At 40.3% G+C, this 13,076-nt stretch overlaps 1 pseudogene; it reads right to left on the bottom strand.

Moving 5' to 3' along the window:
* Positions 1-6,752: 6,752 nt before the first annotated feature.
* Positions 6,753-13,076, bottom strand: part of LOC101832973 — a 12,675-nt pseudogene continuing 6,351 nt past the window's right edge.

Here is a 13,076-nt window from a genome sequence, read left to right as displayed (position 1 = left end):
AGATCTAAACAGAATTATCAACAGAAGAATCACAAATGTATAAGAAACACTTAAACGTTCAAGATCTTTAGCGTCTGGGAAATGCAAATCAAAAGTACTTTGATATTCCATCTTAAACATGTCAGAATGGCTAAGATCAATCACACAAGTGACAACTCATACTGGAGAGGATGTGGAGCAAGGGGAACACCCTCTACTGCTGGTGGGAGTGCAAACTTGTACAGACACTATGGAAGTCAATATGGAGGTTCCTCAGAAATTTGGAAATTAATCTACATCAAAACCCAGCTATACTACTCTTGGGCAAATACCTGAATGACCTTTCACCCTACCACAAGTACATTTGCTCAGCCATGTTCATTTCTGTTTATTCATAATAGCCAGAAATTGGAAACAACGTAGATGTCTTTATTCATAATAGCCAGAAATTGGAAACAACGTAGATGTCTCCCAGTTGAAGAACAGATAAAGAAAATGTGGTATATTTACACAATCGAGTATTACTCAGCTGTTTAAAAAATGACATCATGAAATTTGCAGGCAGATGGAATGAGAAAAAAAAATCACTGAGTGAGGTAACCCATGCCCAGAAAGACAATTATGATATGTAAGTGGATATTAACCATTACTTAAATGATAGCCAAGCTACAATCTGTAAATCCAGAAAATTTAGGTAAATACGAGGAGTTCTTGTGGCTTTAATAAAACAAAAACATACTAAATCTACCATTATCTCCAGGCGATGGTGGCCCAAACCTTTAATCCCAGTACTAGGGAGGCAGAGGCAGGCGAATTTCTGTGAGTTCCAGGCCAGCCGGTCTACAAAGCTACACAGAAAAACAATGTCTTGAAAAACAAACAAATAAAAAAACTATCATTCTCAAACTGTAAACTTTATATTTTGAACATGTAGAATATTAGTTTCATGATCATCTTAGAGATTTTCACCAACAATAAAATCATTTCTTGGTATCCAAAGGCTACTGCTTCCAGGACAGCCAAAATCTACAGATACTCAGATTCTGTGCATAAAATGGAACCATATTTTCATACTACATAAAAACCCTACATAAACCCTCTGGTATAGTTTGAATTGTCTCTGTATTACCTGCAATATCTAATACAAAGAAAATGATATGCAAGTAATTGTTAGAAAATAATGACAAAGCAATCTGTACAGTGAATTGAGCATAGAAACAACCAAAGTTGGTCTGAATGTAGTCCAGTTAGCAGCAATGTAGCAGCATGCAATGGCTGATTGGACATAGAAACAGTTTCTGCTAGCATAAAGGGTCACTTCTCTTATGCTATGAATTGTTTGGTCTATTTCTCTAACAAAGCTATAAGCTTTGTGAAAGTGAAATCACTCATCTTTATCCTGTTTGTTTTGTTTATTTACTCAATAAAGTCACATTTTACTTCTGTGCTTCAATACAAATAACTGAATGCTAGATGAATACATAAGTTTTTAAAGGTTCATAAATGTTTACATAAAATAAAGAATAAAAATTAACAGAACGACAAAATCTGGTGAACCTGACTTTTATTTATAAGATCTGACTTAATGATTTTATACATTTTGTGTCATCTTTATCTTCACAATATGAATATTATATAAAATAAACCTTTGTCATAGATGAAAATTTTTAAATGAAAATGTAGATAAAATCATGTTTTTATGTATGTATAAAACACTGCATTTAGAAAACAAATAGATGTACAAGTAGAATTGTCTTTGAGGTAATATGGAGGGAATTTTATTGTCCTTTTTCTTTTATTCCTCAGACTTTGTACCTTTTATAATTTAGAAAGTTTTATTGAGCCATAATTGGCTCATACGAGAGGCTTCAAAGGAGAAATGCAATAAGAAGTTAAAATAACTTGGCAAATACAATCAGGGGAACGAGTACTCCTCCAGACCTTTACTTTTTACCAGAAGCTAAGAAAAGATAATCAATATGCTAAGTTGGGACATTTCTTTCTGACTCAAAGAACAGAAATGCCACATGCCCAGGCTACCAGTCACATGGACTGTTGTTAATCAAGATTCATTTGTCTCACCAAACTGCAAACTAGCCATACATGCATATTTCATACAAAAAATAAGCACATGAACTGAATTTTGTTTGCTTAAATCACATGTCACAATCTATGGAACCAATAAACCATATGCAAAATGCTGTAATTTGTATGAACTAATTACATAACATTCTAAAGAAACAGAAATACAGAGTGACAGTTAACCATCTGGGGTAAAGCGTAGGAACAGTAAATTTACTACTACTACAAGGACTACAAGAGGACACATGGAAATTATGTCTTCAATGTAGTGATGATAATGTGGTTGCAAACATATGTCAAAATTCATATAACTATATACTTTAAGGGTATATTTTATTTTGTGTAAATTTCACTTTAATAAAAATAAATACTCTATAGCATTTTTGATGCACTCCTGTATGGCAAGTAATACTGGGCAGAAATAATTATACTGTTTGGAGAGTCTAAAATAAATATGAACCTATCTTCCAAAAGATTATGATAATTTCAAAATTCTACCAATACTGAACTGTGCCATCACCTAATTTCTCTAAAAAGACAGAGTTTTTGAACAGGTGGTGAGTTTTGGAAGGTGGTGAGTGAACCGGGGTATGTGAATACCCAGAGTAAGTGTGTCCTCAGGTGAGCACTGGCTCAGATTGGATAGTTTTCCTGCTCAGAGATTGGTTGGCTTCCTGTTCAGTTGGTCAGGAGCAAAGTTGGCTCTGGTTTCAGGGTCAAAGTACGTTTCTTTCACTGGCCCTTTGTAGTCTTTTGGCTCTTTCAGGGTCAGGGCATATTTCTTTCACTGGCTCTGATTCCAGGTCCAAAGCATGATTCTTTGGCTATGATTTCAGGACTAACGTGTTTCTTTCACTGGCTCTAGGTTCTGGGTCAGAGTGCTCAATTTTGTGCTCAGGGGTTGGTTGGTTTCCTGTTCAAGGATCAGTTGGTTTTCCTACTCAGGGGTTGGTTGGTTTCCTGTTCAGGGATTATTTGGTTTTCCTGCTCAGGGGTTGGTTAGTTTTCCTGCTCAGGGATTGGTTGGTTTTGTTGGTGTTCAGTTGGCCAGGGGATGGTTTGGCTCTGCTGTCAGGGCCAAACTGTGTTTCTTTTACTGGCCATTTTTAGCTTTTTGGCTCTAGTTTCAAGGTCAGGGTGGGTTTCTTTCACTGACCCTGGTTTCAAAACCAAAGTGTTTCTTCCACTAGCTCTGGGTTCAAGGCCAGGGTGGGTTTCTTTGGCTGGCCCTTTTACCCTACAATGACAGCTCTTATGTGCTTCTTTACATCCACAAACTACTTTTCTGTATCACTGGGTCAACTCAATGGCCCTTGTCTGTCACTAATATAGGTAGAGACTACTAGGATTCCTGTTTCACAGTTAGGAGAAAAGAGAGCTCAGAGTTGGAAGGGAACACTGTGTTGTCAGAGACACTCTCTCAGGGAAACCTTGAACCTAGAAAAGCATTACACCTACATTTACCAGCCTGTTATGGACAGTTGAAAATGCACAACAAATTATTGGACTGAAAATATGAATAAGGGACAGGTTGTATCCTTACACAGATTATTTAAATTTCTGTGACTTGGAAACGGGATATGGAGATTCAAGTTCTTACTGGTGTTGCTCTTCTAGACCTTAATCTTATCTACAAAATGGGTATATTCACATTCTTAATTCCTAGAACTATTGGGATATCAAACTAAATAACGAATACCAAAATAGTCTGTTTAGCTCAGGTTATCAAACTATTATTTATTTTAATAATCCAAATCTATACAGAAATTATAAATATACTTTATCAATTATCAAAAGTATTATTCTATGCTTGACTGTTGCTGTATAAACTGGACATGCAGGACCCACAGGAAAGTGACTGCTGAACTCAGTCTTACAGGGTTCCTGCTTCATGAAAGAGTCTAAGAGACTTTCTACAGGACAAAGAAAAATGACTGACAGACTGCCAGCGCAGATGGACAGTTTGAAATTTCCTGCTTTGCTGAGAAGTGTCCCAGACACATTGTGGCCTATGGGCTGAAGATGGATGCCCCAACGTTACAGAGGAACTTCGGGTGACTGTCCAGGCAGTAAGATACCTCTGTCAATCCTAGTGTTTATATATTATCCTTCTGTGGTCTTTGATGGAGTTGAAGACAGATAGTTATAATTATAGTTTTCCTTAGTTATGATAAAAGATAAGCTACATATAGAACTTTAGACTCACAAGGATGGGATGGATGATATTTTCTTTAAATCTTGCTAAATGTTGATAGACAAAATATTGTAACTGTATTCTTACTTGATAACTGTTCTGTTATATATGATTTGACTATGTTAAAGTTAAGACCTTTCTTTTTGTTTAAACAGAAAAGAGGAGATGTTGGGGAAGTCCTGTTCATTTGTCAATAAAGTACTGTCTGGCCAATGGGGAATCTAGATAGGAGGGAATAGGAGTCCAAGAGGACTCTGGGTAGGAGAAACACAAGAGAGTTCGAGATGTAACGCCATTGGGGTAGGAAGCCCGGAAACCTCTCCGGTAAGAGACATACTTAGATTAACAATTATGGGGTAATTACTTAAAGCAGAGCTAGCCAGTAAGAGACAAGCAAGGCCAACAGCTTCATAATTAATATAGCGCCTTGTGTGTTTATTTGGGGGCTACAATGTGGTAGAGCCCAGGCGGCTGGCGGGAGATAAACCAAAGCGGCTAACAAGGAAAAGCTTCTCGTAACAGTTTGTTTGTTTGTTTTCTTGTTAGGCATGATTTTATTTTGTTTGCTTGTTCTGGGGGATTTTGTTGTTGCATTGGGTTTTTGCTTGTTTTTTTGAGAAAGAACTTTAAGTTAGGTGAGTAGGGAGGGGGAAAGGATCTGTAAGGACTTGGAGGGAAGAGTATGATCAAAATATATTTAAGAGTTAAAGTTATTTTAAATAACAAAAAATATGTTAGTTTTTTTAAAATTCTTTCTTTTCCTCTTTGCCTTTTGAAGACCTTTTTCTGATGGTAGTTCACAAGCTGGAATGTTGGTTTGACCCTCACTCTAGGAGTTGGGTAAGATGAGAAAGGTCCCCATTGCCATGTCCTCTATCCAGTAGATATGAGCTTTTCAAAGATGTGTATTTCCTACTCCCAAAGGTGCTCAATGTCTTGGTCTGAACAGGGGGAAATCAGAAAATTCTCTTTCAGAGCACTCAGCCCTAGACTGCCAGATGGTAGATAGATTATACCTGTTGTGTTAGATGCTACTTTCTTCCATCTGATCCAGAAACCAGTTAAATTTTAAAGTGAACTGGGACATACTTGGCATAGGAAAACAGTGGACTGGAAGCAAGAGAATTTTCTCATACCACAGTCAATAACACCCGCATTGCACAGGAAGCCTTTGTTATTGTCATAAAGTTGTGCTAAGGGTCTGTCCTAAGAGACTGTATCTGCTCCCCCACTTCCATACTCCAAGACCGCACCCCCACTGTGCCCTCGAACTCTGTACTACAAAAGAAGTATGTATGATCCCAGCACTTGGGAGGCTTAGTCAGAAAGATTACCATGAGTCCAAGGTCAGTCTAGGATACTTAGCAAAACCCTGTCAAAGGAAGAAAGGAGAAAGGGAAAGAGGAAGGGAGGGAAGGAAGGAGGGAGGGAGGGAGGGAAGGAGGGAGGGAGGGAGGGAGGGAGGGGAAAGAGGGAGGGAGGGAGGAAGGGAGGAGAGGGAAGGAGAGAGGAGGAGAGAAGAGTAAGTACTTTATGCTGTTTTTCTGGGAAGTCAGTAGAAACTTGGTTCTGCCATGAATCTTGTTTCCACTGGAGGAGTCTCAAGCAGCCCTATTACCTCTCCGCTGCCTCCTAAAGTCTAGGCCAGAACTGCTGGGAGTATGCATCTTGCTTTCACTGCTGCCTTTAGCCCATTCTCACTCCTTTCCCAGCTCTGAATCCATAGCACCTGTCCATTACCATCCCTGCCTTTTTGCTGCAGACATCTTCCAACCCCTTGGTCATTCTCCTTGTGTTTTAGAGATTTTTACCTCACAATTCACTGCTACTCTCTGAGGAAATGCCTCTTAATTCTTGGTGGTTTCGGTTCCATATTGATGATACACTAAACACTATCTTGGGTGGGCTCCCTCCAATGATTTCATGTTAACCTCTACCTCAGCTAGTCTTCTCAGGGCCAATCTCTGGTCCTTATCCCTTCCAAGTGACAACCATTAGTCATCTCATACACCTCATACTCAGCCTTCAATCTACTGTTTCCAGTCCATTTCCTATCAGCCCCTGTGCACCAGTCCTTCGGCCCCAGGGCCTGCTCCATTAATTCTATCACGTGCTCTTTGTCATTCACCATTCAGGCACTCACTCTTCCAGTCCTGTTTAAGTGTCATGGTCTCTACTGTGAACATTGTCTTGCACATACCCTCAACTTCCTGCTTGTGTTTCAGTTTTCCAGCCCAAATTCACAATCATGCACACTATCAGGAACTGCTTCAAGTGAAGAACTCTGAACTTCAAGCGAACCTAAAACTACTGTAGTCCCATGCCCATGCGCACTCCTAGATGATAATTTCCTATTTTTCCTCTCTCCTCAAGCCTTCAGAGTCTCTTACTTCATCCTTCTTCTCAGTGGTAAAGAAGAGACACAATCAGAAGATAAATTCTGTAGTTCCCATCATCTCAAATATCGATTCATCAGCTTCCGTACCATATCCTCCTATTCGGCAGTGTTTCTGCAAGTGAACCATCCCATCTTGTAAGGCTAATGTTTGCTCTCCAACCATTTTTCTGGATTGCATTCTCCACCTCCATTCATTCCAGACTGCTCAATGTATTTGTGATGAGCATACAAAATAAAAGGAATTTTATCACTCATTTGCCTGAAATCTTGGCTCAAGTTCATCTTTTTTAAACAAAGTAATAAGCTCCAAAAACACCCACAAGTTCAGCTGCTAAGACTCCTTTAAAGATCTTCCTAGGCAGTGGTCCCATGATTTGGGCGGTCCTGAGGCTGTGCACCCAGTCCACATGGTTCTCTTTCTTGATTTCTCTATCTTTCACACCAAATATTTAGCCCACCAAGGAATCTCGCTGTGACTGCATGGGGGGACATCTAGATTACGACAATGCTCTCCTGCCTGGTCTCCCTACGTCTACCTTTACTAGCCAACGCATTGGCCAAAGGGATGCTTGTAAACATAAGCCACCATGTTACCTCTCTCCACAAAGGCTTCCAGTGTTTGCCTCACCTGCTCAGACTAAACGCCAATGTCAAGACAAAGACTGACAAAGCTCTTGCCTTTTAGTTTTCCCGCCCTTGCCCTGTTCCCCCTCTATCTCCAGCCCTGCTAGCCATTCACTTTGTTACAGCCACCCCCTTGCCTTCCTATTCTTGGGAAATACTAGAACATTTTCATGAAGCTTTTCACAGCTCCTCCCTCTTCATTAAACATTATTCCTTCAGATAACCATAACGGTGATGAACCCCATGCTCTCACGGCCCCTTTATGGTTTTACTTTTTCCAAAAAAATTAATTTCTGGGGACATTTTACTTAACCCCTCTACTAAAAATGGTGATGTAACAGATACTTTGTTACAGTGTGTGCAGTCTAGTCTAATAGATACAATGTTATCTTCAACATGTATATTCCAAAGTCACCATGAAGTTTCCCTAACTAACCAAAAGAGGAAATGAACACTCAGGAGCACACATAGAAAGTTTATGTGGAACAGTCCTAAAAATCACCTATCATTTCACAAACATTCCATTATTAGAACTGGAGCATGTGGCCATATCCACCAGCAAGGGACACTGGGAAATGTAGTCCAGGAAGTAAAATTGTTCAGCCTCTATTACCATCTCACCATCTACCATAAGACAACACAGCAAGAAGGCCCTTGACAAATTAGAGGAACCTTGATATTGAGTGCCCCAGCCTTCAGAACTGTAAGGAATAGATTTCGATTCTTTATAAATTACACAGACTTCATTACTCTGTTACATCCACTCAAAACGGATTAAGTGAGCATCAATTTCAGAGTGCTCAAGAATAGTAATGACTCGAAATCTGCAAGATTGCACCAAAGGATTCACAAAGGAATGGAAAGATCCACTTATGAAACACCCCGAAGGCAGGAAACTACAGAGAAAGGAAAGTGATAGTGTCTCTAGTCCAGCCAAAGATAATGACTATATCTGGGAAGATCTTGAAACTCATTCACAGAAAAGCACTATTTATGAATTGAAAGTGGTGATTGTAGATCTCATTTATTCTCTAGCAAAATGTTAGATTTTACATGATGCAAAGGGGCGATAGAGGGCAGTAGAGAGAACAGGTATGAAGAACCCTCATAGCTTTCCACCTGGAAAACTATCAAGCCTCTTCACAGTCCACACCCCTACCACAATAACTATTTTAACATCATATTACTACCAGGAACAGTAATGAGAGTCTGACATTTCCATCCATTCACATACCTCCCAGCCTACCAGATCACTCCACGTGGACAACACTTTGGTAATTAACTCAGGGAACATTTAGTATGATTGATAGATTGAAAGGGCCATAAAGCTATCAGTTTTAATAATGGAATTGAAATTTTCATTGTATGAAGACTTGACTCTCAAAAGCATTTCGGAATGTTCTCAATTATTATGGGTGAAAACAGGGTTAATTATTAGGGAAGACTTGTGGAAATAAGGAAAATGTGACTGCCAGGAAAAGTCTAGTCAGGATCTCATTGGAGACCTCACTACAGTGCAGCACCTCAATGCTATGTTTAATCTCTGAACCCAACTAAACTCGACATCCTGGAGAGGCCGCCTACTTATTAGAAAGGTATCATCAATATGGTTTCTATTTTTATTTCATTTTCCACAGTTCTGTTTTATTATAAATCTATTTTTGTAGCTTTCAAACTAAACTATGATGTGAGACTATTCTGGGGATGTCCAATATTCTCTTTTCCCAACAGGACACATACTACCATCCATTTGCCTCAAGAGGGTAGCATCAGAAAGAGGTAATGGCTACATTGAAGGAGGAATCCAGTGTAACCTAGAGAGGTTGAAATGCATGCCTCATTTGAGAAGACCCACACACCTCAACTTAGCTTCTTTGTAGATTTCTTTTTGAAGAATCTACTCTCCTCTTCCATGTTTAAGTGATGGAAATGAAGCACAGAGGGTCATCTTAATGCAGAAAGAAGACAAGTTGGAGAGTTGTCAAAGGTCAGAAACAAGGTCAGGGTTAAAAAGATGGGATTTTGATGAACCACTTTAAGAGATGCTCAGCCCTACAGAGCTATGGGAGGTTACACTCATGACATCTGTTTTTCTAGGACGGGCTTCAAAATAAAACTTCAGGACAAAAAAAATGTAAATGTTCCATTAATAGCACAGTTTTCATAAATACTGCCTCTAAAACCTTTGCACATCCACACCATCACCTGGGGGTGTTTATTGTGCTCTATTTGGAAGTAATAGCCGGCTTCATGTGACTCAGTGGGAACAAAATCTACATATGCCAATCTGTCATCTCAATCTTGCCATTGGAGAGGACAAAAGGAGATCAATTTGGATTGCTTTTGTTAAACCACAATGTAACAAGAATGAAACTGCCCAAATGTTTGGTCTCCAAGTTCAGGTTGTTTGAACTCAGCTGACTTCAATCCATTCTGAGAGCGCCTACCAAACTGACAAATACTGTGAAGCCTATAGATGTCTTCAGGGCTCTGACTCTGGGCTGGGTCCAGTGAACTCAGGCCAAAACTGTCAGCATATACAGCAGTGTTTCAGTGTCTCAGATGGGATCATTTCCACTAATATTCACCCAAGGAAACTGGAAATTGTCACTTTAACGTTCTGTTTCTCTGCCTAGACTGTAAATCTCAACTTTTGGGTCATGAACCCTTTGGGGGAATCCATATCAGATATTTACACTGCAATTCATAACAGTAGGAAAATTACAGTTATGAAGTAACAATGAAATAATTTTGTGGTTGGGGTCACCACAACACAAGGAACTAACTTGTATTAAAGGATCACAGCATTAGGAAGTTTGAGAACCACTGCTCTAGACTATCACCATTTATGCAAGTCTTTTGGTGCTAAACGGTATTTCTTCCACAATACTTTTATTGTTTATTTAGGGATTTCACACCATGAACCCCCAGCACCCTCATCTCCAAATCTTCTCAGATCTGTCTCCCTAGCCTTGGGAAAAAGAAACAAACAGTCCAATTTGTATTGGTCAAACTCCTGGTGGCCAGTACCTTAAAGAAAACTGAGTCCTTCTCCACCCACATTCCCACCCCAAGAAGCCATCAACTGTGGAGAGCTACACCTCAGCATCCTTATAGCAAATTTTAAGGGTTCTCTTCATTGGCTTTCTATCCAGGCTGTTACTTTGGTGGGAGGGGTGAATTAGCAATTCTCACAGAAGCCTTCTGTGTTCTTCTTAATTGTGAGTCTATAGTCATCGATACCATGGCAAAGGCAGTTTCCTTGCCCTTTACAGTCAGTGGGAGCATGAATCTTGCACTTAAACATAGCTTCTGGCAACAGTGAAGACCGCAGATATCCACCTGGTCTCTGGCATCAGCACATGCCAAAGATCTCAGCATAGTCTCCAGGAGCAGTCCAGATCTTGAACATCAACAGGGCCAAAACACTATTTTTAAACTTTACAATAAAGTGACAATTCTCTGAGGAGACAATCACCATCCTTGTCTCCTCTTTCTCCCAAGCTTCAGAAAGAAAAGAGAACAGAAACATGCCTGGCATGCCTGCCACATGTTCTTAATAGACTGACTGTCTTTTACGGGAAAGTTATGTTCTATCTTGAAATTACTAAGATTGCAGTATATGCACACACCACCCTTACAAAGACCACTTGTCAAAAGCATAAGCTAAGCTCACTCACTGGAACTTCTCTTTTGCATCAGAGGTATTTCAAGCACGGGTAGAAAAACATCACCATAGTTAGGCTCTGGTCTACCTGCTATCTTATCTCAAACTAATAAGGCATAATAAGGTAGTAAAAATACTGTTTCTGAATCATTCAGCAAGAATTTCTTGAGAACCTTCAAAATTCCATGCCTAATATCATTAGGCATAAAAAGAATAAGAAGCACAGATATAAACTCCAAGAGTACACTAAAATGTCTTACCTTCATTTTGAAAAAGTTAATCCTAAACCTGAATAGATGATAACAACCCAACAGAATGGTTGGTAGCCTCAAGACCCAGTTTTCAATGCAAATGTCCATTCTTCCCCATGTTCCTGTCCACCTAATTAGGTAGGGACCCTACCTGATGATGTTCCCTCTCATCTACATTATCTCATTTTGCAGATGTGTCTGCATTATTTTTTATACATATATATTACATTCCTTTCATATATTGACATAGGAATTTACAAAGCATATGTACCATTCTTTGTAAAGAGATGGCAAGCTTTTGAGGGAGGGAGTGTTGGCTATGCCTTGCCCACGTCAACCCCACTCCTTACTCTTTACATGTATTCTGAAGGTCCTCAAGAAATGTTTTTTAAGTGGATCAGTAAAAAACAAGTATGGAACTCATGCTGCCTGTCTTGTTTTTTAGAGGCCACCCATCTTCATTCACTATAATCACCCTACATCAGACACAACCTGCATACTTAGCAGGGTGTCCAGAACAGCTGGTGAAGCAAACGGGAAGTAAGAAAATTACACTGGTAATCCATCTTGCACCTCCCCTCCTTGAAGAGAAGCATCGATTCTGCATCTTCACAATCAACATCTGCAAAATGTTATTCTTCAAAACCATGGTCTCATTTCACTCTTAACACTGGAGTAGACAGAGTTGTTCCCACTTTTCTATTGGAAAAACGCAAGTGACTGACCTGCCTATGTAGTAACTTGTACTAGGCATTCTTATTTACACCCAGCTCTTTTCTTCCCCCACTCTGCTTTCCCCCAAGGAGACTGACCTACAGCAACTATCAGCAGCTCACCTATTCTCTAGCTTTTTCTGAGATCCTATAGTACTCCTTGCTGATTCCCCCAGAACCCTACCCTTACCTTTGTGAATAATCTTTCTGCTAAGTGCTCTTCAATTGCCCACAGTGAACACACACTCTGTTTTGCTGGGATCGTGAGTGCTATATAGTAGTCTTGATCCCACCTTCTAACTCTGCTCCATCCTTTGGGCTCCAACTCTAAACACTTGCTAGTCCTGATACCAAGTTAGAAAAAAGAGCATTGTCACAGTATATCTCACAACTCCTACTAACTGCTGTATGTAAGGGACTGCCTTGAGATCAAAAGCTCCTGGAATCAAGGCTGCTCTGCTCTGCTAGTGAGCTAAGATGTCTGTACCTGCAGACAGCTGGAGCTTGCTCTCTGTAAACAAGTCAGCTCCAGCTGCTGGGACATTAGTGGAAGACAGACAATGCAATGACTCATCAGAGAGGCTGAAGTCACTTGACCTGCCTGTGATTCAGACAGACTCTGTTGTCAACAAAGCACTGATCTGAATAAAAACTAAACCAGTCCTTTGCTTCATCTGGGTTCCTGGCACTCAAGATGTTAAAAGATCCTGGGAGTACTTGGTGGCAGCAAGGACCTGGTGGTCTCAGCAGATCAGGGAGAGGTTGGCTAGCGGAGTCCCTGGCACTCACCTCTCTACCAAAAGGTGGAGGGGCAAGGCAGAAATGGTGGCCTCCAGGTCCTTCTGCAGGACGTGGTGGCAGGAAGGGTCTGGCAGGTCCCAGATCAGGGAACTCAAAGAGGGAGAGGTTGGGAGAAAGAGAGGGGCAGAAGAAGAGGGGACAGGAGGGCATGGGGCAGCGGGAAGGTTGAGTCAGGGGAAGAATAGAGGAGAACAGGATGAAAGACATCGGGAGCCATTATAGGTTTGAAGAGAGACCTACATGGATGATACCAACTGGCAATCTAAGCAATACTGGAGAGGCTACCTCAAATGCACTTCCCTGGAAATGAGATTGATAACTACCTTATATACCATCCTAGAGTCTTCATCCAGTGACATGGAAGCAG

Source organism: Mesocricetus auratus, unplaced genomic scaffold (assembly GCF_017639785.1).
Source record: "Mesocricetus auratus isolate SY011 unplaced genomic scaffold, BCM_Maur_2.0 Super-Scaffold_100676, whole genome shotgun sequence".
NCBI lineage: Eukaryota > Metazoa > Chordata > Mammalia > Rodentia > Cricetidae > Mesocricetus > Mesocricetus auratus.
Note: the sequence above shows the minus strand (reverse complement) of the source record. Positions and strands in the feature narration are given on the sequence as shown.